We start from the raw sequence: 26,068 nt of genomic DNA, 5'->3' as shown, positions 1-26,068 counted from the left end.
CCTCATAAAGTATATATATTCTTGATCGTCGTGACATTTTATGTCGATATAGCCATGTCAGTCCGTCTGTCTGTCGAAAGCACGCTAACTTTCGTAGGAGTAAAGCTAACCGCTTGAAATTTTACACAAATACTTCCTATTAGTGTAGGTCGGTTGGGTTTTTGATATAGCTGCCATATAAACCGATCTTGGGTCTTGGCTTCTTGAGCCACTAGAGGGCGCCATAAAATTTTGCACGACGTGTTTCGCTATGACTTCCAACAACTGTGCAAAGTTAGATTCAAATCGGTCAATAACCTGATAGAGCTGTCATATAAACCGATCTGGGATCTTGACTTCTTGAGCCTCTGGAGGGCGCAATTCTTATCCGTTTGGAATGAAATTTTGTACGACAGATGCTCTCACGACCATCAACAGACGTGTTTATTATGGTTTGCATCGTTCTATAGCCGGAAATCGATCTCTATATTTTACTTGTTGAGCCCCCAAAGGGCACAATTCTTATTCGAGTTGGTTGATATTTTATACAGGTCTCCAACATATAATTTATTTGTGGTCCAAACCGAACCATATCTTGATATCGCTCTAATAGTAGAGCAAATCTTTTCTTATATCCTTTTTTTGTCTAAGAAGAAATGCAGGGAAAAGAACTCGACAAATGCGATCCATGGCGGAGGGTATATAAGATTTGGCCGGCCGAACTTTTTTTTTTCATGTTACCAACATGCAGGGGATGTCCCCTATATATGCAGTGCATTGCGTTGAGAATTAGGAAGGTTAAGGGTTGGAGAGGGGAAAGAGGGAGTAGTGTTTATAGATATTAGTCTTAAATTCCTGAACGTCATTGTCGGTGGGAAAGACATTAGCCGGAAGTCGATTCCACATACAAATGGTTCGGGCGAAAAATTAACTCTCTCGGTAATGCATGGTTCGGTCGACTGGCCAATCAATTACAAACGGGTGTGAGTTCCTGGCAAGTCTTGTATTCCTGGTGAACATCCTAATGTCAGGTGTAAGAAGACTCGCCATGAAAATAACGATAGAGCCATTCAACGCTACATTCCGACGATGTTTAAGAGAAGCAATAGAGTTGGATACCCTACTGTCCCCAATCCACACCATCGCTCTCCGTTGTACCCGGTCAAGTAGCTCCAAGGATGATTTTGGAGCTCCTGCCCTTATATGAGAGTTATATTCCATCCTCGGCCTGATGTAGGTAGTATAGATATTGAGAAGATCAGAAGAGGTGAAATATGTAAGATGCACCGCTTAAGAAAGCCCAAACACTTGAATGCTCTCTTCGACACTTCGAATACGTGTTTTGACCAACGGACATCACATTGTATCTTCATGCCCAGAACATCACGAGCATCTGTCTGCTCAATATCTATACCGTCGATAGATATCGACGATTGAAGTGGGTCAGTGAATCGCTTGTGAGACAAGAAACAGCACTGCGTCTTCTGTGCGTTAAAGTCTACTCTGTTCATTCTACCCCACTCGGAAATGGCCAACAAATCCTGGGAGAGCGTCTCATCCATAATGCGCCTCCTGTCCACAATTTCTTGAGGACTGGGCCTATGGTTCCAGACTACTGTCATCGGCAAATGAGTAGACTGGATTTGAAGTCTGCCCCAATAGATCGTCAATGAAAATAAGAAAAAGGGAAGGGGAAAGAACAGAGCCTTGTGGCACACCTGCGGTCAATGTATACTCATCTGATAAGAACCCATCTACAACTTGTATAGTGCGATCTCTGAGAAAGCTCGATATAAATCCAACTAAGTTATTAACGACTCCAAACGCGACAAGACCTTAAATTGAGATATCGGTCTATATTGCAGCTATATACGAATCTTGTTCGATCTAGGCCAAATTGCAGAAATAAGTCGAGGGGCTTAGCTTAACTCACTGTCCCAAATTTCGGCGACATCGGACATTAAATGCTCCTTTTATGGGCCCAAGACCTTAAATCGAGAGATCGGTCCATATGGCAGCTATATCCAAATCTGGACCGATCTATGGCATTTTGCAGAAAGATGTCGAGGGGTCTAACTTAACTCACTGTCCCAAATTTCGGCTACATCGGACAATTAATGCGCCTTTTATGGACCCAAAACCTTAAATCGAGAGATCGGTCTATATGACAGCTATATCTAAATCTGGACCAATCTAGGCCAAATTGAAGAAGGATGTCGAATGGCCTAACACAACTCACTGTCCCGAATTTTGGCAAAATCTGACAATAAATGCGCCTTTTATGGGCGCAAGAACTTAAATCGGGAGATCGGTCTATATGGCAGCTATATCCAAATCTGAACCGATTTGGGCTAAGTTGCAGAAAAATGTCAAAAGACCTAACATAACTCACTGTCTAAAATTTCAGCAAAAAAGTAATAAATGTGGCTTTTATGGGCCTAAGACCCTAAATCGGGGGATCGGTCTATATGGCAGCTACATCCAAATCTGCACCGATCTGGGCCAAATTGAAGAAGGATGTCGAAGGGCCTAACACAACTCACTGTCCCAAATGTTGGCAAAATCGGACAATAAATGCGCCTTTCATGGGCCTAAGACCTTAAATCGAGAGATCGGTCTATATGGCAGCTATATCCAAATCTGGACCGATCTGGACCAAATTGCAGAAAGATGTCGAGGTGTCTACCACAACTCACGGTCCCAAATTTCGGCGAAAAATTGAAGAAAGATGTCGAAGGGCTTAACACAACTCACTGTCCAAAATTTCAGCAAAATCGGTTAATATATGTATTTTTTATGGGCCTAAGGCCCTCAATCGGCAGATCGGTCTATATGTGGGCTATATCAAGATATAGTCCGATATCGCCCATCTTCGAACTTGACCTGCTTATGGACAAAAAAACAATCTGTGCAAAGTTTCAGCTCAATATCTCTATTTTTAAAGACTGTAGCGTAATTTCAACAGACAGACGGACGGACGGATGGACGGACATGGCTAGATCGTCTTAGATTTTTACGCTGATCAAGAATATATATATACTTTATAGGGTCGGAAATGGTAATTTCTATGTGTTGCAAACGGAATGACTAAATGAATGTACCCCCTATCCTTCGGTGGTGGGTATAGAAAAAAGATACCAAAGAAAACAGATCACACAGCAGCTTACACTCGAAGCGCAAATACTGCAAATTCAATACAGAACCAGAAAAATGTGTTAAGTCCGGCCGTATCGAACTTTGAATACCCACTAACATGGATAAAAATCTTATCTATATTTCGTTTAAATCCGTCTTCCCATTTTTTAACCCACAAATATTATTCTGGACATCATCTTCGACTTGGATATTTAGGTGTTTTAAACCACATACTGTACTAGATTTCAGTAAAATCGGATCGTAAAAACCCGTTATATGGTCTAAAAAACTAACATTAAGATATCTGGGCCATATTTGGCACGGATGTGGAGGAGTTTAATACAACGCACTTTTCCAAATTTCAAGAAGTCAACTCGGGAGATCAGTATATGCGGTGGCTATATCCAAATAGGGTCCGATCTGAGCCACACTCGGCATGAATGTTCAAGGGCATTAAACAATTTAATCTCCAAATTTCAGCTCATTCGGGTAATAAATGCGCCTTAAATTGGGAGATTGGAAGATCGGTGTATATGGTAGTTATATTCAAATATGGTCCGATGTAGACTGTAATCTGCCTGAATGTCTGGGGGTCTTACGTTACTCATTGTCCCAAATTTCAGTGAAATCGAATAATACATACGTCCTAAATGAGGCCAAGAGCTTAAATTGGGAGATCGAAGTACATGGACGATATATCCAAATATGGTTCGATCTGGACCATACTCGACACGGACGTGGTTTTTACAACTCTCTGTGCAAAATTTCAGCGTAATATGGTTATAAATGCGCCTTTATTGGATCCAAATCATAAAATCATGAGATCGGTCTATATAGCAGCTACATACAAATATTGTCGAATTTGAGCCATACTCAGCACGATTGACCAGGGCTTTAAAACAACAGGGGGCAACAGGGGCATAAATGCGCCTTTAGTTGTCCAAATATCTTGAATCGAATATTGGTGTTTATGACAGCAATATTCAATTATGGTCCTACATAGCACATCTTTAAACTTAACCTGCCTATGGTTTAACCAGTAAATGCTTGCCAACTTCGGCTAGGCCGTATCTACCCTCCACCATGGATCACATTTGTCAAGTTTTTTGCACGATTTATTTTAAAAATAGATAGTCAATAAATAAATAAGAACTGCTTTCCGTAGTTGTTTACGTCAAATTGAGAAATTAGTTATACGAGGGTTGCCTTTTATATTTTGGGATTAGAGAATAACACAAATATTAATCATCGAAAATCGCTTTATTGTTTTCCAAACTATTCCCCATTAAGATCTACACACTTTTGCATGGGTTTCAACCAATGTCAAAGCACTTTTGCCACTCTGATTGAGGTATCTCCAAAACATGCATTCTGAACGCATAAACCGCTTCTTCAGGTGTAGAAAAACGTTGACCTCTTCGGTGCCAGGTCAGGACTATACGGCGGATGACTCTTCAAATCGATGTTTTGTGTGCTCAAAAATGCAGTTTTGCTTCAGCCGATATGTGAGAGCTCGCATTGTCGTGGTGAAGAATGATCTGTCTTTGGCGGTTAGTTTTCCCGATCTTGAAACACCTATACAGTTGACTGCTGTTTACTTTCGGTCTCATACCCGTAAATGCACGATTCATCACCTGTCACGATGTCATAGACGTGTTTCAAAGCAAAATTTTTTGGTATCCAATGCGAACAAAATTTTTTTAACCGTCAAATGTTCATGCAATCTTCTCGATTTAATTCCATTTTTTAGGCGAGATAAATGATTCAAGTTACTGTAAACAACACAAATAGCGCTCGTAAGTCAAAACGTACGTATAACCTCAAACATGTCAAGCTCTACGATAGAGTTGTCAGTTGGCAGATTGCAACACAAGGGTTGTCCAATCCTGGAATATATAAAAGGTAACCCTTGTATGGGAGATATTTTAGATTATGGACCGATTTGAACAATACTTGGCACAGTTGTTGAAAGTTGACAGGTGACAGAAAGTGACAGAACACTATGTGAAAAATTTTACTCAAATCGGACAAAAATTGCGGCTTGTAAGGGCACAAGAAGTCAAATCAGGAGATCGGTCTATATGGGAGCTTTATCTGGTTATAGACCGAATTGGACCGTACTTGACGCAGTTGTTGGGAGCCCGAACAGAACGCTTATAGCTAAATTTCAACCAAATCGGACAAAAATTGTGGGTTGTAAAGGCTCAAGAAGTCAAATCGGTGATCGGTCTATATGGGAGCTATATCAGGTTATAGACCGAATTGGACCATACTTGACGCAGTTGCTGGAAGTCATAACAGAACACTATATGCAAAATTTCAGCCAATTCGGGCTCTCTTAGGGCTGAAGAAATCATATCGATGGATTGGTTTATATGGGCGCTGTATCCAAATCTGAACCGATATGGCCTATTTGCAATCCCCAACGACATACATCAATAAGAAGTATGTGTGCACAATTTTAATTAGCTAGCTTCAACTATCGTTATTTCCACGAACGGAGGGACAAACGGGCAGACGGACATGTGTAGATCGATTCAAAATATCGAGAAAAACAAGATGTTAAACGGCGATTTTTAGCTATTATCTTTTTGGCTACGCAGCTTTAAACAGCGCATGCGCATGCCGTACTTCTTCAAAGATGATGCGAATCGTAACGTAACTGTGAATGGTGAGCGCTATCGCGAGATGATATCCAACTTTTAGTTGTCCAAAATTTCATTCCGTTTGCAACGCATCGACATATCAATTTCCGACCCTACAAAGTATATATATATTGGATCGTCGTCAAATTCTAAGACGATTTAACAATGTCCGTCTGTCTGTCTATCTGCCTGTCCGTCCGTCTGTTGTAATCACTCTACAGCCTTCAAAAATTGAGATATAGTGCTGAAATTTGGCACGGACAAATCTTTTTGATGAACGCAAGCTAAGTTCTTGAACGGGCCAAGTCGGACCATATTTGGATATAGCTGCTATATACACCGATCTTTTGATAAAGGGGTCTAATACCCATAAATGCTTTATTTTTAAAACGATTTCGTTGAAATTTGAAACAATGAGTAGCTTTAGGCTTCCCGATATCTGATGCAAATATGGTTCAGATCGGACTATATTTAGATATAGCTGCCATATAGACCGATCTCCCGATTAAACGTCTAAAGCCCATAAAAGCTTTATTTTTTAACCGATTTTGCTGAAATTTGAAACAGTTGGTTAATTTAAGCCTCCTGATATCTGTCCTAAATATGGTTCAGATCGGACTATATTTAGATATAGCTGCCATATATACCGATCTGCCGATAAAGGGTCTGAAGCTCATAAAAGCTTTATTTAATACCCGATTTTGCTGAAATTTGAAACAGTGAGTAATTTTATGCCTCCCAATATAGGACCCAAATATGGTTCAGATCGGACTATATTTAGATATAGCTGTCATATATACCAATCTGCCGATAAAGGGTCTGAAGCCCATAAAAGCTTTATTTTTTAACCGATTTCGCCAAAATTTTAAACGGTGGGTAGTTTTATGCCTCCCAACATAGGACCCAAATATGGTTCAGATCGGACTAAATTTAGATATAGCTGTCATATATACCGCTCTGTCGATAAAGGGCCTGAAGCGCATAAAAGCTTTATTTATTGTCCGATTTCGCTGAAATTTGAAACAGTGAGTAATTTTACGCCTCCCAATATAGGACCCAAATATGGTTCAGATCGGACTATATTTAGATATAGCTGTCATATATACCGATCTGCCGATAAAGGGTCTGAAGCCCATAAAAGCTTTATTTTTTAACCGATTTCGCCAAAATTTTAAACGGTGGGTAGTGTTATGCCTCCCAACATAGGACCCAAATATGGTTCAGATCGGACTAATTTTAGATATAGCTGTCATATATACCGCTCTGTCGATAAAGGGCCTGAAGCGCATAAAAGCTTTATTTATTGTCCGATTTCGCTGAAATTTGAAACAGTGAGTATATTTAATCCTCCCAACATTGGACCTAAATATGGTTTAGATCGGACTATATTTAGATATAGCTGCCATATAGACCGATTTCCCGATAAAGGGTCTCAAGCCCATAAAAGCTTTATTTTTTAACCGATTTCGCTGAAATTTGAAACAGTGAGTTGTTTTAAGCGTCCAGATATCCGAACTCAATATGGTTCAGATCGGACTATTTTAGATATAGCTGTCATATATACCGATCTGTCGATAAAGGGTCTGAAGCCCATAAAAGCTTTATTTAACGCCCGATTTTGCTAAAATTTGAAATTGTGAGTAGTTTTATGCCCCCCAACATAGGGTCCAAATATGGTTCAGATCGGACTATATTTAGATATAGCTGCCATTTAGAAATTTGAAATTTGAAACAGTGTGTTGTGTTGAACCTCCCGACATCTGACCCAAATATGGTTAAGATCGGACTATATTTAGATATAGCTGCCATATAGACCGATCTGCCGATAAAGGGTCTGAAGCCCATAAAAGCTTTATTTTTTATCCAATTTCGCTGAAATTTGAAACAGTGGGTAGTTTGAGGTCTCCCGACATCCGTCCCAAATACGGTTCAGATCGGACTATATTTAGATATATTGGGTTGCCCAAAAAGTAAGTGCGGATTTTTAAAAGAAAGTAAATGCATTTTTAATAAAACTTAGAATGAACTTTAATCAAATATACTTTTTTTACACTTTTTTTCTAAAGCAAGCTAAAAGTAACAGCTGATAACTGACAGAAGGAAGAATGCAATTATAGAGTCACAAGCTGTGAAAAAATTTATCAACGCCGACTATATGAAAAATCCGCAATTACTTTTTGGGCAACCCAATAGCTCCCATATAGACCGATCTGCCGATAAAGGGCCTGAAGCCCATAAATGCCCGGCCCGGCCGAACTTAATACCTTTTTATTTGTTTCAATTTAAAAGTCTAAGTTTTCGCTGTCTTATCTTAAAATGTTCGAAAATAATTAATAAATTCATATGTTTTCTCTTTTTCAGAACAAAATTTTCTTTGTGAATGGAGATCCACTTTAAAATCTGCGGTAAGTAAACTGAATTCTAAAACAAATATTAGATCTCTTTCAGCAACTCATATAACCTTTCTTTAGTTTACTTAGATTAAGTCAGGATTTGCCTAAATATTTTCCCCTTTTGTGTTTTTGAATGACATTTTTGCATGAGACTCAAACCTGCCATCAATACTCTAACGCTGGAATTCATTTGCCGAAAAATAGAATTCAGAAGAGGAATGAAAATGACGACAAAAGCACTTCGTCCAAGACACATGAATGACATAAAATAAAGTGAACTATGGCCTCAGCCACATTCGTAGAGGAATACTAATAATAATCATAATGGGCTCATACGAGTATGATGTGTGTTAGCCATGGATGTGTGTTGTTAACTCCATTCTTATTATAGAGCAAAAGCAGCATTTTCCCAAAAGTTAGAAAAAAAAACACACACACAAAAAAGAGGAAGTCCAACCGCCAACAAACGACTGTAATTATTCAGTGTACCAATTATAAATATTTGAAGTAACACGTAAACTACTTACTGCCAGCGCCACCATGTTTTTTCAACGCTATCTTTACAACATTCAACACCAATATGAGGGCCAAATTTTGCCCTCTTTTTTTCCATTCTTTTGGCGATGAAAGGGTGACTCTTTACATTTTCTGAATTCATTGAAGCTCCTCTGCCAGTGTGTATCTGAATGTAGTTTCATGTTGCCAAAAATTGTATCCGCTTCAAGTCTATTGTGTGATATTCTGTGTTGCTGCTACTCTGCTTTGCTTTCGATATTTCCCATGGTTTGGTCACCGTTTTGTTCAGCTAAAGATCTAAGGAACTGGAGCAAAACGTTGCTGTAAGTCCCTCGAGCACTCGAATCGTATCTTTTGTTTGGCAGTTGGTTACACATTCCGCACTTGGAGTTTGTTAGTGAAGCGTACCCAAACCAACCAAACGACAGCAGCAGCGGCAGCAGTGTCAGCGGTTTTATTGTAATATCCATTCTCATTACAGTAATGTAGGCACAGTGGCTATGGGCACCTGTGCGGCCAAGAATGTTAAAAAACAAATGGAAATATTTTTTCTTGTCAGGGTAAAGATATTGACGTTTATATATTACTAGCTGTACCCGGCCCGCCCTGCTGCGCCTTCATTGGCACCACGCGAAAAATAAGTTTCTTAGTTAGGTTAGGTTAGGTTGAAGAAAGGGTGCAGATATTAATCCGCCCCATGCCACTATGGACATACACCTAAGCCAGCAATCGGCTTGTTGTGCGCTCTAAATACTATAAAGTAATCTCTAAAAAGAAAATTTTAAGTAAGGATTTTTGTGCTACTTATAATATCCTTAATTGTTCTCAATACCACTCCTCTAAGTAGGTTCATGTCTAGTATTGTGTCACCACCTAAGTGCCGTTAACTGTTAGACGCGAAAGCCGGGCAATAATAAAGGAAATGCTTCAACGTCTTATCATTTTCCCCGCATGCCCTACACATGCTATCACTTGCCGCACCGATTTTACATAAATGAGCTCGTATTCCTGTGTGTCCCGTTATGATACCGAGAGCTATACTGACCTCCTTCTTACTTCCTTTCAGTAATAGCCTCGTCTTCTCACGATCTGGATCCCCCATAGGATTTTCGCCGTCCTACCGACCGTCTCGCTGTTCCACTATATTGCATGCGCATTCGTCGCCCACTTCCTTTACTCGAACTGCGTCGACCCGAAAGGCTTCTGGTTAACCTTCTGGTCTTCTCCGTCAAATCGTCTGCCCTTTCATTTCCCCTTATTCCGTTATAGCCCGGCACTCAAATGATGCGAATTTTGCCATCCTCAGAGAAGGCGTTAATCTCCTTCTTGCACTGCAAGACTGTTCGTCACCTTACCGTCCTTGTTGTTATTGTCCTTATGGCAATTTTACTGTCGGTAGAGATGTTCACACACGACATCCTCACACCACCACACCACTTCATGCATTCAGTGATCTCGCCCTCAACTCCGCCTGCAGGACCATATTATGGCCAGGCAGTCTAAAACAGAACTCAGTCCCTGGGTTCTCAATGTAGACCCCCAGGCCCACTCTGTCCTCTAGTTTTGATCCATCCGTGTAACATGATCTTCCAGATGGCAATACTAGGGTTCCGTCAATCCAAGACTGTGCCGATGGCAGCAGTGCCTCGCACTCGACTTCAAGTTTCATCTCAAGTATCCGATCGGAAACCTCTTCCCTTCCTTCCAGGTTTCCTATCGTCGCCTCGATTATACCGCGATATTATAATCGATTACTTATTTATCTCCCCAATACAATTTGTTTATCGACTACCAAATACCTACTTATAGCCATATAGCCATGATTGAAAAATATTCACATATTAGAAGGGGTTTTGAGGGATAGGTAACCTCCTATCACATGAACCTGATATTAAATACCATATATTCGTCGTCTACTCGCGAATATCTTTTATTTGGGTCCTGGGTCATGTTAGTCTTATATGCCCACTTAAGACGGTTTTGATTTTAAGGTCGGGCCCCCTCATTAATTACACCAAATTTTTAATATTCGATAGTCATACTCGTACTCTACTCTCTAATAACTTTCATTGGAGCCGCATATTGTCCCGATCGGTTCACTTTTGATTTCGGTCGGTTCTTTTGGGGCGGTTTTGGGCTTGGGGCTGCGCTCTAGGTATTTGAATTCATTTTTTGATATGATATTCGTATTATACTCCTGATTACCTTTCATTAAGGTCCCATATTGCCCCGGTCGGTTCACTTTGATTTTAGGCGGTACTTTTAGGGCAGTTTCGGTCTTGAAATATCTCCCTTGATACTTGGATCCATTTTTTAACACAATATTTGTATTCTTCTCCCGAAAACCTTTCATTTGAATCCCCTATTGTCCCGATCGATCCACTCTGATTTTGGGCGGTACTTTCGGGCGTGGGAAGACTCCCTTGATACTTGTCCTGATCCGCCCGCTTTATATTTTGGGCGGTACTTTTAGTGATTTTTGTGGTTCTTTTGTACTTGGATCCATTTTTTGACACAATATTTGTATTCTTCTCCCAAAAACCTTTCATTTGAGTCCTATATTGTCCCGGTCAGTCCACTTTGATTTTGAGCGGTACTTTTAGGGAGGTTTTGGGCGTGGGAGCGCTCCCTTGATACTTGTCCTGATCCGTCCGCTTTTTATTTTGAGCGGTACTTTTAGTGCGGTAATGGGCTTGGGGCGACGTCCCAGGTATTGGATCCATTTTTGACACCCTACTCGTATTCTACTTTCGAAAACCTTTCATTTGAGTCCCATATTCTCCCGATCGGAGATTTTTGACAATACTTTTGGGGCGGTCTTGGGCTTGAGATGGCTCCCTAGGTACTTGGACCCAATCTTAAATATTATATTGATACTTTACTATCAAATACCATTCATTTGAGTCCCATATTGTCCTAATTGGTAAATATGTCTTGTTGGAGGCTTTTGAGGCGTGGATAGGCCCCTCAGACACCAAGGAATAAATTTTTGTGTCGGATTTGTACTCTATTTTAAAACCCTTTCAGTTGATACCCATATTGCCCAAAACGGTAAAAGTGTCCTGTTGAGTGGGGTTTTTGGGGGTGGGGGACCCCCCGACACTTAGGGTGCCATTTTTTTTTTGCCAAATTCGAACTCTACTCTTAAATACCTTTGATTTGATACCCATATTGTCCCAATCGGTAAACATGTCCGTTCGAGTGGGTTTTGGGATGGGGCGTCCCCCCTAGGTTATTTGATCCCAAATTTGTAAAGCAATTTCGTGATTTTGGGGTACCAAAGGTGGTATACAAGATTTCGCTTAAATGGGTGCACCCATCTGCGAGATCAGACGTTTTTGAAAATTGTGGTAAGGGGGAGAGTCCACCACAGGCAGAACGCAAGTTCTTGTGCCAAACTTCTGCCAATTCCGATGAGAACTGAGGCTTCTAGGGGCTGAAGAAGTCGAATTCGGGGATCGGTTTGTATGGGGCCTATATCAGTTTATAGACCGATTCGGATCCTACTCAGCACTGATTCTGGAAGTCAAAACCCAAGTCCTAGTGCCAAGTTTTAGCCAAATCGGATAAAACTGAGGCTTTTAAGGGTTCAAGTTTTGAGATCGATTTTGTATGGGGGCTATATCAGTTTATAGACCGATTCGGCACTTATGTTGAAAGTCAGACCGGAAGTTCCTGTGCTCAATTTCAGCTAAATCGGATGAAAAATGAGGTTTTTAGGGGCTCATGAAGTCAAAACCGGGGAAAGGTTTTCATTGGGGAATACCTCAGTTTAGAGACCGATTCGCATCATACACCGCATTGATATTGGAAGCCAGAACCCAAGTCCTTGTGTCACGTTTCAGCCAAATTTGATGAAAGCTGAGGCGTCTAATCTGGGATCGGTTTGTGCTATATCAGTTAATATACCGATTCGGATCATACTCAGTAACGGTGGTGGAGATCAAAACCCAAGTCCTTGTGTCAAATTTCAGCCAAATTGGAAGAAAATTCAGGTCTCCAGGGGCCCTAGAAGTCAAAAATAGGTATCAGTTTATGTGGGGGTGCTATATCCAAATCTGAACCGATATGGCCCATTTACAATCCACAACAACCTACATCACAATGAACGAAACGTCTAAGTGAGTCTAACAGCAGACAGCCACTTAAACCTATTCTACATCGATAAGAAGTATTTGCGACACACAAATTTATTCCTTGGTGTTTAAGATTTGTGCATTTGTGCGTGCATTTGGTAGCTGATTGTGAATTTTAAATTCCCTTTTGTACCACTGTGCATTGGCATTCATTACAATCTTTAACCGAGTTGGCTACTACAGCAGCAGCATCATTTGAAATCCACCATGCAATGAGTTAGCGGACGGATGGTTGAATGCCTGTTTGGCGGCTCATTGGCTTGGTTTGCCTTGCTTGGCTGTGTTTGTGGCCTGTGGACCACTAGTGATGGGCAACATAAATGAATGGCTGACTGAATGGTTGGCTATTGGAATCCATAAAGCCATGCATTAGAGCTGAGGCTAGCTGGCTGTTTTGTTTTTTCTAATTTGCGCTGTTGCTTCTTCCACCGTCAAGTCCATATATATTAATGCCTTTGTAATTATACACTCCAGCGCGGGCTTCTCTAAACATGCCAAGCCGCTGTAGCCACCATCACACCGGCACCTACATTTCGCTAATGTAGTGTCTAATGCCAGTTCATAAACAAAGTTTGCCATGGAAATTATTGGAACAACAATAGTCGATATACAGCCATTCAGCTGCCTGCCTGCTTGCCCGCCTTGGCGATGCTGGAGTTAATAAAAATTTGCTGGGTTGGCTTCCGGAATTTCTTTAACAAGAGCCACAAGGCCTCAGAATTGAATGCATTTTCCATGGTGACTTTTGTTGTTTGTTGGGACTGATATACAACGTTGTGTTTTGTTGTTGTGTTTTGTTTCATTATTAGCCACAACCAGAATGGCTAGAGCCAAACACTGACTCTGAGTCCTGGATTATGACACCAATGTTGTTGTTTGTCCCCAGTTCATGATGTGTGGCAATGTTTTTTTTTTGTTTGCCATTGTCCTTTGGAATCATCAATGGAGACCACAATCACCATCATTAATACAGACCATAGGAAGTGTTGCCATTTGTAGGTTTATTGATCGATTACACAATACAACAAACAAATTGGGGCGTAGAAAATTTTAGATAAAACAAGTAAACGCGTGCTAAGTTCGGCCGGGCCGAATCGTATATACCCTCCACCATCGCCCGCAGGGGAGCTGTATAAGGCTATAAACCGATGCATACAATATTCGATACGTATGTTAAAGGTCATGAGAGAAGCCATTGTATAAAATTTCAGCCAGATCGGATAATACTTGCACCCTTTAGAGGCTCAAGAAGTCAAGATCCCATATAGGTTTATATGACAGCTATATCAGGTTATGAACCGATTTGAACTATTCACAGCACAGTTGTTGAAAGACATGCCAAAACACCTCGTGCAAAATTTCAGCTAAATCGGACAATAATAGCGCCCTCTAGTGGCTCAAGAATTCAAGACCCCAGATCGGTGTATATGGAAGCTATATCAGGTAATGGACCGATATGAACCATACTTGGCATAGTTGTTGAAAGTTAGAACACAAAACGCCATGCAAAGTTTCAGCCATATCGGATAAGAATTGCGCCCTCTAGTGGCTCAAGAAGTCAAGACCCCAGAACGGTGTATATGGAAGCTATATCAGGTAATGGACCGATTTGAACCATACTTAGCCCATCAGTTGAAAGTCATAACAAAACACATCATGCAAAATTTTAGCCAAATCGGATAATAATTGTGTCCTCTAGTAGCTCAAGAAGTCAAGACCCCAAATCGGTCTATATGGTAGCTATATCCAAACATGGACCGATATAGCCCATTTACAATCTCAACCGACCGACACTAATAAGAAGTTTTTGTGCAAAATTTCAAGCGGCAAGCTTAACTACTTCGAAAGTTAGCGCGCTTTCGACAGACGGACGGACAGACGGACGGACATGGCTAAATCTTTATGGGGTCTTAGACGAATATTTCGAGGAGTTACAAACAGAATGACGAAATTAGTACACCCCCATCCTATGGTGGAGGGTCTAAAAAGGATTAGGTGACAAATGTTTTGAGTAATGCCCCTGAGTATGTTAGGTAGTTCTGGATTATTTATAACTTTAACACTCTCTGACCTATACAAAGTAGATCAAGTCCACCTTATAGTATGCCTGCTACGTGGGCTGCTACAAAAGTTTCTGTCCCAATAATGAAAATGCAAATATTTTCATCAAAAACAAAATTTTTTCAAAGCATCCTCCAGGATTAGTTATACACTTTTGTATGCGCTGAACCGATTTCCAGAAAACTACTCAGATATTGTGGTAGTTGTCGAGGAAAGCGTTGAGCAAAATTGTGGAAAGATTGGTCAATAAATGCGCTTGCAGTGGCTCTGGAAGTGAAAATCGGGCGATATACATATATGGCAGCTATATTTAACCTGAGCCGATATCTATGAAATTCACCAGTAATGTCGAGAGTCATAAGAAAATCTTGCCAGCCAAATTTCGAAAGAATCGGTTAACAAATGAGCACTTTACTGCAATATTTCTCAAAATGGGATGAACATATACATGGGAGCTATATCTAAATCTGAACCGATTCCGACCACACTTCTCAGACATTTTGGAGCTCTTCGGGAAAAGCGTTGTGCAAAATTTTGGCAAAACTGGTCAATAAATACCCTTGCTGTGACTCTAGAATTTAAAATCGGGCGATATATATATGAGAGCTATATCTAAATCTGAACCGATTTATATGAAATTCACTAGTAATGTCGAGAGTCATAAGAAAATCCTTCCCGCCAAATTTCGAGAGAATCGGTCAACAAATGAGCACTTTATTGCAATATTTCATTGCAATATTTCTCAAAATCGGACGAACATATACATGAGAGCTATATCTAAATCTGAACCGATTCGGACCAAACTTCTCAGACATTGTGGAAGTCTTTGGAAAAATTTTGGCAAGATTGGTCAATAAATACCCTTGCTGTGACTCTAGAATTTAAAATCGGGCGATATAAGAGAGCTATATCTAAATTTGAACCGATTTCCATGAAATTTACCAGTAGTGTGGAAAATTAAGAGAATCCTTCCTGCTAAATTTCGAGAGAATCGGTTAACAAATGACCATTTTATTGCATTATTACTGCAAATCGGACGAACATATATATACGGGAGCTATATCCAAATCTGAACCGATTTTTTCCAATTTCAATACGCCTAGTCTTTGGGCCAAAAACATGTCTGTACCAAATTTGAAGACGATCGGATGAAAAGTACGACCTGTTGTTTGTACACAAATTATCATGGACAGACGGACAGACAGACAGATGAAAGGACAGACAGACAGATTTGCATATAGCTGCCATATAGACCGATCTCTCGATTTAAGGTTTTGAGCCCCTAAAAGACGCATTTATTGTCCAATTTTACCAAAATTTGGGACCATTCGAAAGTCCACCTGCTGCTCAATACTTTATCGGATCCAAAGAATGGCTTGTTTGTGCATCACAGCCGCACTGAGGACGACACCATCTGATGCACTGAATTTAATGCCACATCTTATGCCTCTGGCCATTGTGGCTATCCAAATTGCAGCGACCACTGCCGTTAGGTTAAGGGAGCTTTCTCATTGGACATGTGTTATCCTTGATGGAATTTCCGATGTTCCAGACAGCGTGGATTACACCCTACCTTAGTCGCTTTTTGATAAGAAGTACTATACCACTATTTCTGATAGAACCGATTGGAACTACGATATCCCTGGTAACAGAAGTTACATAGACTTCTATACGGATGTTTTCAAACTAAACGACCAGGTGGGCTTTGGAGTGAATTCAAAAAGAATACCCGACCACTGCAGTGTGTATCAAGCGGAAATCCTTACAATTAAGGATGTGGAGAAATGGCTAAGATATAAAGTCATTACGAAGATTGACATAAATACCTTCTTAGATAGCCAGGCAGCCATTAAATCCCTCGGGAACGTATTTCTGAACACAAAAACCGCCGAAGGGCAACGAATGTAAGATGGTCACAAAGAGGAGGCTGTGAGCATTGCGAAACTATGTGGCCTTATCTAGACTTGAAGAGGTTTAATGCTTTGCTGTCATTGGTTAGAACAGACGTCTCAGTCATTGTGTCCGTCACAACAGGTCACTGTCTAATCGGAAAACATGCCGAGAGACTGAAGGTTGCCAACAACGACTTTTGCAGAAGCTGTGAAGACATCGAAGAAGAAGAGACTATAGAACTCCTTCTGTGCGTGTGTCCCGCACTAGCAGTCAGAAGGATTTCCACTTTAAGTTCGCATTTCCTTGAGAACCTGTCTGATTTAGCGGATGTGAATATTCGCAAGTTATTGGGCTTTTTAAGGATCTGGATAGTTCAACGGTGGGAACTAGAAGGCATCTTCCTTCTTCTGTTCCTCCGGTTTCACAATGAATGCAGACGTCTAAGTGAGTCTGATGGCAGACTGCCACATAAACCTAAACTAAACCTTACTTAACATGGCCAGACGGATAGACAGACAGACTCAAATTGAGGTTCTTAAGGTGTCAAGAATTCAAATCCGGGGATCGGTTTATATGGGGGCTAAATCAGTTAATAGACCGACTAGGATCGTACTTGGCATGGATGTTGCAACAGTCCTTGTTTCAAATTACAGCCAAATCGGCTGAGAATTAAGGCTTTTAGGGGCTCAAGAAGTCAAATCGATTGATTGGTTCATATGGGGCTATATCCAAATCTAAACCGATATGACCCATTTGCAATGCCCAACGACCTACAATTATAAGAATTATCTGCGCATATTTTCAAGCGGCTAGCTTTACGCGTTCAACCGCTAGCGTGATTTCGACCGAAGGACTAACGGACGGATGCACATGGCTAGATCGACTGAGAATGTCGAGACGATCCAGAATATACACACTTTATGAGGTCGCAGATCAATATTTCGGGATGTTACAAACGGAATGACTAAATTAGCAAAAACCCCCAATCCTATAGCGTGGGTTGGGGATGGATTGAATAAAATTTACCACATGATTTGGATAATATTTCTCCGCAAGGGCAACTCTGACGCAAAAGCTAATTATCATGATAACATGTTTGTGCTTTTATTTCATGTTTTTTGTTCGAAAATAATTTCATGTTTTTGTTCGAAAAGAATGGTTGAGTTATATTTGTCATTACTGGCAAATTGGCAGAATGTCAAAGTTCAAAATTATTGTGCATTATTGATGCTCATTTGTTTGAAGAGGATATCGACTATTATTTTCTAATTATGCAATGTTGAAACAAAGTTAAAACAATAAAACTTTGTCGGGCGTGTTTTTATTGCAAGAAGAATATATTGTTTATATATAATAAAGGGTGATTTTTTTGAGGTTAGGATTTTCATGCATTAGTATTTGACAGATCACGTGGGATTTCAGACATGGTGTCAAAGAGAAAGATGCTCAGTATGCTTTGACATTTCATCATGAATAGACTTACTAACGAGCAACGCTTGCAAATCATTGAATTTTATTACCAAAATCAGTGTTCGGTTCGAAATGCACTGTTTGGTGTGGTTTGTACGCTGGTGGAATCATTGGACCGTATTTGTTCAAAGATGCTGTTGGACGCAACGTTCACCCTTTACTAGATGTACCCGGACCGCTCTGCTTTAGGTTAGGTTCTCTTTCCTCTTAAAAGAAAATTTTAATTTAGGAATTCCGTGCTACTTACAAGATCCATAATTGTTTCCAATACCACTCCCCTAAGTTGGTTCATGTCTGGTATTGTCTCTTTCAACGTCTCATCATCTTTCCCGCATGCCCTACACATGCTATAACTTGCCGCACCGATTTTACATAAGTGAGCTCGTAGTCCTATGTGTCCTGTTATGATACCAATAGCTATACTGACCTCCTTCTCCACGATTTGGATCTTCGCATAGGATTTTCGTCGTCTTACCGACCATTTCGCTGTTCCGCAATGTTGCATGCGCATTCGTCGCCCACTCCCTTAACTCGGACTGCGTCGACCCGAACGGCTTCGGGTTAACCAAGTTTACTGACGGCAGTCCTCTGGCCTTCACCGCCAAATCGTCTGCCCTTTCATTCCCCCTTACTCCGTTATGGCCCAGCACCCAAACAATGTGGATTTTGCCATACTCAGAGAAGGTGTTAATCTCCATCTTACACGGCAAGACTGTTCGTCACCTTATCGTCCTGGTTGTTATTGCCTTTATGGCAGTTTTACTGTCGGTAAAGATGTTCACACTCGACATGCGTTAGCACCACACCAATTCACGCATTCCGTGATCGCCCGGATTTTCGCCTGCAGGACCATATTTTGGTCACGCAGTCTATACAGGTCTTGAGTACCTGGGTTCTCAATGTAGACCCCCAGGCCCACTCTGTCCTTTAGCTTTGATCCATCCTTGTAACATGATCTTTCAGATGGCAATACCAGGGTTCCGTCAATCCAAGACTGTGCCGATGGCAGCAGTGCCTCGCACTCGAGTTCAAGGTTCATCTCAGGTATCCGATCGGAAACCTCTTTCCTTCCTTCCAGGTTTCCTATCGTCGCCTCGATTATACCGAGATGGTGTAAGCTGCTCCCATCTTCAATACATTCTCCCATCGCCACCCATTCTCCCATCGCAGTGGCTGCATCACACTTAATCTGTATGTCAATGGGTCGGACATCTAGAATTATCGCCAGTGCCCTAGTAGGCCTGGTCCTCATCGCTCCACCTATGCCAAGACAACATGTTCTCTGAACTTGTTGTATGGTCCTAATGTTGCACTTCTTCTCCATAGCAGTCCACCAAACTACTGAAGCGTAAGTAAGTATTGGTCTGATCACGCTCCTGTAGAGCCAGTGGACTATCCTCGGATTCATCCCCATTTCGAGCCTATGGCCCGCCTACATAGTGCCCAATATCTATGAGCCTTCTCAGTATGTTGCTGAATGTGACACTTCCAATTCCGTTTCCTGTCCAAGATCACACCTTACTATTTGACCTTGTCAGATATCGAAATCGTCTTATTGAGGAAATGTGGTGCATTAAATTGGTCCACCTTCTTCTTCCTCGTGAACAGTCATATTTCAGTCTTCTCTGGGTTAACATTGATACCTCTGGGTCTAGCCCAGTAATATGGCATATGGAAGACCCTTTTGGTCCTTCTGCATAGCTCGTTCGGATCCTTACCCCTTAGAAGTATTATAATGTCGTCTGCGTAGCAGACGGGTTCATATCCCTCCCCAGTCAGCATCCGTAATATGTCATTTATGGTGGTCACCCATAGGAGTGGCGATAAAATGTCCCCCATTTTCTCCCTTATATTTATGCCATGGGACACACAATTTATCCACCTGTTCCATAGCATATGGTTTGTCCACTCGGTACTGGTCTAAAGATTGGATAAGTGTATCGGTCCGCACTTTGTTAAAAGCCCCCTCGATGTCAATGCGAACCGCCAATGTGTACGTCTTGGCATCGAAGGATTCTTCTATGTTATGCACAACCTCGTGCAGGTCAGTCTCCACCGACGTTCCCTTGACATAGGCATGATGTTTGTATTTGGGCAGTTCGCTGGATGTCCTACTCTTTATCATGGTGTCCACAATCCGTTCCATGGTTTTGAGTAGAAAGGACGTAGGCCTTTGGTGGCGCATAATTTGCCTAGTCGGGCTAGGGTATAAACACACACTTGCCTCCTGCCAGGCTTTCGTAGTATAAGGAAGTCCTAGACACACTGTGAAAATTTTGGCACATGAGGCGCCAGATAGTCTGCCTCTTTCTGTAGCAAAGCCGGATCTATACCATCAGGTCCGGGCGACTTAAATGGTTTGAAGCTCCTCAAGGATTCCTTCACCATAAATTCCGTAATTATAAACCTTTGATCAACTTCATTATTCCAAGATTCCTGTGTCTCCGTGAGTCCTTTTGTATCCTACTTACTACCATATATATTTTCCTAATACAATTTGTTTATCTACTACCTACTACTTATTGAACCCCGTGTAGTCAAGATTGACCTCCTCCTCCTATCACTTGAACCTCATTTTTAATACCATATTCGTAAAATTGCGCTCTTCAGCGGCTCAAGAAATCACAATACGAGATCAGTTTATATGGCAGCTATAAAAGGTCTATTCTTAACACAGTTGTTGGAAGTCATAGCAAAACACCTCATGCAAAATTTCAGACAAATCGGATAAGAACTGCGCCCTCTAGAGGCTCAATAAGTCAAGATCCAGAATCGGCGTATATGACAGCTATATCAAAACATGGACCGATATAGCCCATTTACAATCGCAACTGACCTACACAAATAAGAAGTATTCGTGCAAAATTTCAAGGGCCTAGCTTTATTCCTTCGCAGCCTTGCGTGCTTTTGACAGACGGACGGACATGGCTAAATCGAGTTAGGTCTCAAAACAATATTTCGATGTGTAACAAACGGATTGACGAAATTAGTATACCCCCAGCCTATGGTGGAGGTTATCATAGGAGAGGAAAATGTCTTTGGCCCAACAGTCGGAAATTTAGCTTACACAAAGAAACGTCCGATTAAGGATTGAGGCTTAGAGAATTCGCCCCTGACAAAGAAGATGGTAGTTAGCAGCACCAGATTCGAAAGATTCACACGTGGCGCCATCTGGCGCTGCAAACCCGATTAAAACGCGAGAACCCAAATAGATGTTGTTGTAATGGATGGAAGGCATTCAACCAGCGTACTGGATGTACGATCGATCGGAGGGGCGAACATCGATTCCGAACATTATCTTGTTGCAGCAAAGGTTCGCGCACGTTTTAGTATGGTGATAAAGGTACGATCTGACACGGCACGGAATCTGGGCATCAGAAAGCTACAAATTCTACCGGGGGAAACGGCATACTCCCCTCGGCTGGCCCAATTACTTGAAGAAAGCACTCCCTGTCGCAATAGTATAGCAATGGTAAACCATTGCCCATTACTTATGGTACGACCAGAAATGTCAAAAAGTTACTGAAGCCAAGAATGCGGCATACAGGCCTACCTTATAGTCAGTAGCAACGCGTCAGATGAAGGAGAGGAAACGGGAGAAAAGAAAGAAAGGAAAAGAAAAAGGAACGACGTGAATGTGAGTGTGAGCGAATCGAGATGTTCAGGAGCCAAATTGATATCCGAAAATTCTACCAAAGAATTATACACCGATAAACCGATGGCTTTGGTACAGGCACATCCTCCAGCAGAGACAACGAAGGAAATCTGTTAACTGATACAGATAGTGAGCTTGAGGATATGGGAAGAACAATTTTCCCAGCTGCTGGTATCTGATGATGGTTGCCATAAGTACACCGCAGAACCAATTCCAGATGATGGTATAGATTGTGTACCACCTAGTCAAAACGAAGTCCACGTAGCGGTAACCCGATTGAAAAACAATAAGCAGCAGGAACCGATGGGTTGCCAGCTGAACTGTTTCAGACCGGAGACGACACGCTGATATGGCGTATGCATCAACTCGTCTGCGCAATTTGGCTACAAAAACGCATAACCGTTGATTGGAACCTCAGCATACTATGTCCCATACACAACAAAGGGGACAAGGTGGTGTGTGCCAACTACCTCTCCCCATGACATACATATTACATTCGAGCGTACTTTGCAAAAGATTCAAGTCTAAGGTCAATGAGATATTTGGGCCCTATCAAAGCGGCTTTAGACTTAGTAAATTCGCCTTATACCAGATATTAACACTGTGCTAAATCCTGGAAAAGTCCCGTGAGGGACAAATCAACACCTACCTTCTTTTTGTTGACTACAAAGCCATTTTCGATCTCTCTATAAGTTCAAAGGTATTTCAAGCCATATCTGAGTTTTGTATCCCTGCAAAACTGATACGACTTTGTAAGATGACGCTTGCTGTATGCGTTCTTCAGTAAGAATAGGAACGAATCTCCCCGAATCTCAATACCAAACGAGGTTTCAGACAAGAAGACAACCTATCGTGTGATCTCTTTAATATCCTGCTGGAGAAGATTATACGAGATGCAGATGTGCATAGATATGGCATACTAATCACATGAGAACACATGCTACTCGCCTATGCCGACGACATCGACATCATGGGTCGGTCACCGGAAGTAGGAGCCTCTGAAAGAATCGAAAGAGAGTCAGTGAAAATGGGTCTGGCAGTAAGATAAGACGAAACCACAACTTTGAGATAGTCAGTAACTTTATATACCTCGGCACCGCCGTAACCGAAACGGATGACACCAGTTTTGAGATTAAGCTAAGAATAATACTGGCTACTTTTGATTAAGCGAGCAGTTCAGAAACAATGCCACCTCTTGACAGACGAAGACTACACTTTACAAGACACTGATACTACCCGTGTTGTTATATGGTTCTGAGGCATGCGTACTTGTGAAAGCAGACGAGGCAGTGTTTGGAGTGTTTGAGAGAAAGATTCTTTGTAATACATATGGACCAGTTTGCGTTAATCGAGGATATAGGCGACGTATGAACCTCTAGCTGTATGAACTGTATAACGACGATAGCATAGTTACACGCATCAAAATACAACGGCTGCGTTGGTTAGGTCATGTTGTCAGAATGGATGAAGAAGCTCCTGCAAAGACGTTGGTACACGCAAACCAGGAAGACCAAAAGCCCGATGGAAATATCAAGTGGTGGGAGACATTTCGAAACTTGGCGTCAGAGATTTTAGGATGAGCGCAGAAAAATCGAGACGCTTGGAGCGCTATTCCACGTTCGGCTAGTGGAACAAATGTTCTGTCATAACCAATTAAAGAAGAAGAAGAAAGATAGGATGATATCAACTTGCACAAATCCCTGTAAGCAGGAGCAGATAAACAAAATGGAGAAAGTTGATGACTACAACTTTGAGATAGTCAGCAATTTTGTCTACCTTGGCACCGCCATAACGGAAACAAATGACACTGGTTTTGAAGTAAAACGGAAGATAATATTGGCTAACAGATGCTACTTTGGATTGGGCAAGCAGATGAGGAGCAAAGCCACCTCTCGACGAAAATTGCACTTTACAAAACACTGATACTACCCGTGGTGTTGTTGTATGGCTCCGAAGCAAGGATACTTGCGAAGGGAGATGAGGTAGTATTTGGAGTGTTTGAGAGAAAAATGCTTCGTAATATCATTTTGGATTGGCGTTTGGCGTTGGCTAGGTCGTCTTGTAAAAATGGATGAAGAAGCCCCAGCAAAATAGTCTTTTGAAGGCGATCGAGGTTTTACACGCAAACCGGAATGACTAAGAGACTGATGAAAATATGGAAAGTGGTGGGAGACACTTCCAAACTTGGTGTCAGAGATCTTAAAGGGGGCGTAGATTACGGTTCTACACGTGAACCGGGATGACCATGAACCCGATGGAAAGATGGAAAGTGGTGGGAGACACCTCAAAACTTGGTGGCAGAGATTTTAGAAGCAGCGCAAAGGATCGAGGCGCTTGAAACGCTATTCTACGTTCGCCTAATGGGATAAATGTTTTGTCATAGCCAAATTAAGTTTGTAAGGAGGTGACCTTCACTTAACTATCAAGTTTATGTGCATTCACCCTTGTGAGAACATTATCTCCAGTTGATCAAGTCGCTCGGTTGTCCTTGGGACGGTTTAGTAGTAAACGTAATGCAGTGACGGTATCAGGCACTCTAACAAATGAAGAAGATTACTGTTTCTCATGATTGGTTTAAAGCTTCTGACTTTACAGATAGGAAAGTCGGGATCATAATGATCACCAGATTCTCGCCTGACAAAGTCAGATACTCCATCATGACCACTGGAGCACTCTCTTGACTAAATCGAATGCATGACTAGTAGTTATCTGTCTGTCTAGAAGACGCTACTCTAGCTCCCTATATTGAACAGGTCCCTGATGTGAGATCGTAAGGTGCTGTCTTTTTTTCTTGCAAGCGGAGGGACTGGCATTTGGGGCCACTGTGACGCAGAGGTTAGCTTGTCCGGCCATGACGTTGAATGCCTTGGTTCGAATACTTGCGAGAACATTAGAAATATTTTTCAGTGGTGGTTATTCCCTCTTTACGCTGGCGACATTAGTGAGGTACTTTGCCATATCAAGACTTCTTTCCAAAAAGGTGTCGCACTGCGGCACGCCATTCGGAGTCGACTGTAAAAATTAAGCCCGTTATCGTTGAGCTTGCAACTGAATCGGACAGCCCTCATTGATATTTGAGTAGTTTGTTGCTGTTCCTTAATAGAATGTTCATGGGAAATTTGCATTTGAGGGACTGCTTTTGGGTTGGAATAGAACTTGCAGATTGACTAGGTGCGCACATACAAATCGAAACACCATGTTCCCAAAACGACGAATTTTTTGCTCAATGGTAGAGTTTTTTGGTATCTTTAGGTTTTGTGGAGTTTTTGGTTTCTAATTTTTTTTGTCACCACAAATGTTGCAGAAAAGTGGTCCTCCCCAACATAGCCAAAAAATGTGGCCTATTACTCTCTGAAGTGCCTAGCTCTTAGCAAGGCTCTATTCGTATGCTGTAGGCGGATCCCCCAGCAATTTTTTTAATGGCAATAGGCAGAGTATGAATACTACCTCTATCAGCGGAGTTTGCAGACAGAGCCTTCAGTAGGAGAAAGTGTTCCTGTTCTATTTCTGCCGCAGGGTAATCTGTTGTCCGAATCTTAAGTTGATCGTCGCACAGCGGGATAGAATCGAAAGAAACTAGCGAAAAATATTGAGAACGGATAGAGATAACTCTTTGAAATTTTAAATGCTTAGAGCTGAGGTGTTAACGAGATCATGTGAAAATTTTCAAGGTCCCATGTGGTCGACCTATATTAGGTTATACACCGTTTTGGACGACCACAGACGTATGGAAAGAGTTGAAATGGCCCGAAATAGGGTCATCACAGACGGATGACCCGAAATCGGGGCATTTCAAACCCGAAGAGAGACTTGCGACAGTCCCTAGATGGGAATAAGACAGAAAAGTGGCACACAAGTGTCGACAAGCCCACAGGCACCCACAAAGATCTAGCTCGAGCAAAAAGGGAAGGGTGGTGGTACTGCGATGGGTTCGGTCCGGAGTGGGTGGGGCGTCGATCATACTGACACAAGCCACGTGATAGGATTTAGGGTGCGATATTGCCAACTTGCTATGCCCAACGTCCTTCATGACTAAGAAATATCTGCACAAAATTTCAAGCGATTAACTTAACGTGTTCATCCGTTCCACAAACAGACGGACAGGGTTGAAATGGCCCGTAATGGGGGCATTTCAGACCCGAAGACAGACTTGTTACAGTCCTGAGATGGGAATAAGACAGAAAA

General features: G+C 41.6%; 1 long non-coding RNA gene across 1 annotated transcript in view; it reads left to right on the top strand.

Annotated features, from left to right (window-relative positions):
- The window catches only part of LOC131994220 (uncharacterized), a 162,212-nt gene that overhangs the window by 110,501 nt on the left and 25,643 nt on the right, over positions 1 to 26,068 (top strand). Inside the window, exon 3 of the long non-coding RNA XR_009396547.1 lies at positions 8,121 to 8,164. This is a non-coding gene — a long non-coding RNA (uncharacterized LOC131994220). The remainder of the gene's footprint in view (positions 1 to 8,120; positions 8,165 to 26,068) is intronic.

This window comes from Stomoxys calcitrans, chromosome 1 (genome assembly GCF_963082655.1).
Source record: "Stomoxys calcitrans chromosome 1, idStoCalc2.1, whole genome shotgun sequence".
Taxonomy (NCBI): Eukaryota; Metazoa; Arthropoda; class Insecta; order Diptera; family Muscidae; genus Stomoxys; species Stomoxys calcitrans.
This window is presented reverse-complemented; position numbering and strand designations above follow the sequence as displayed.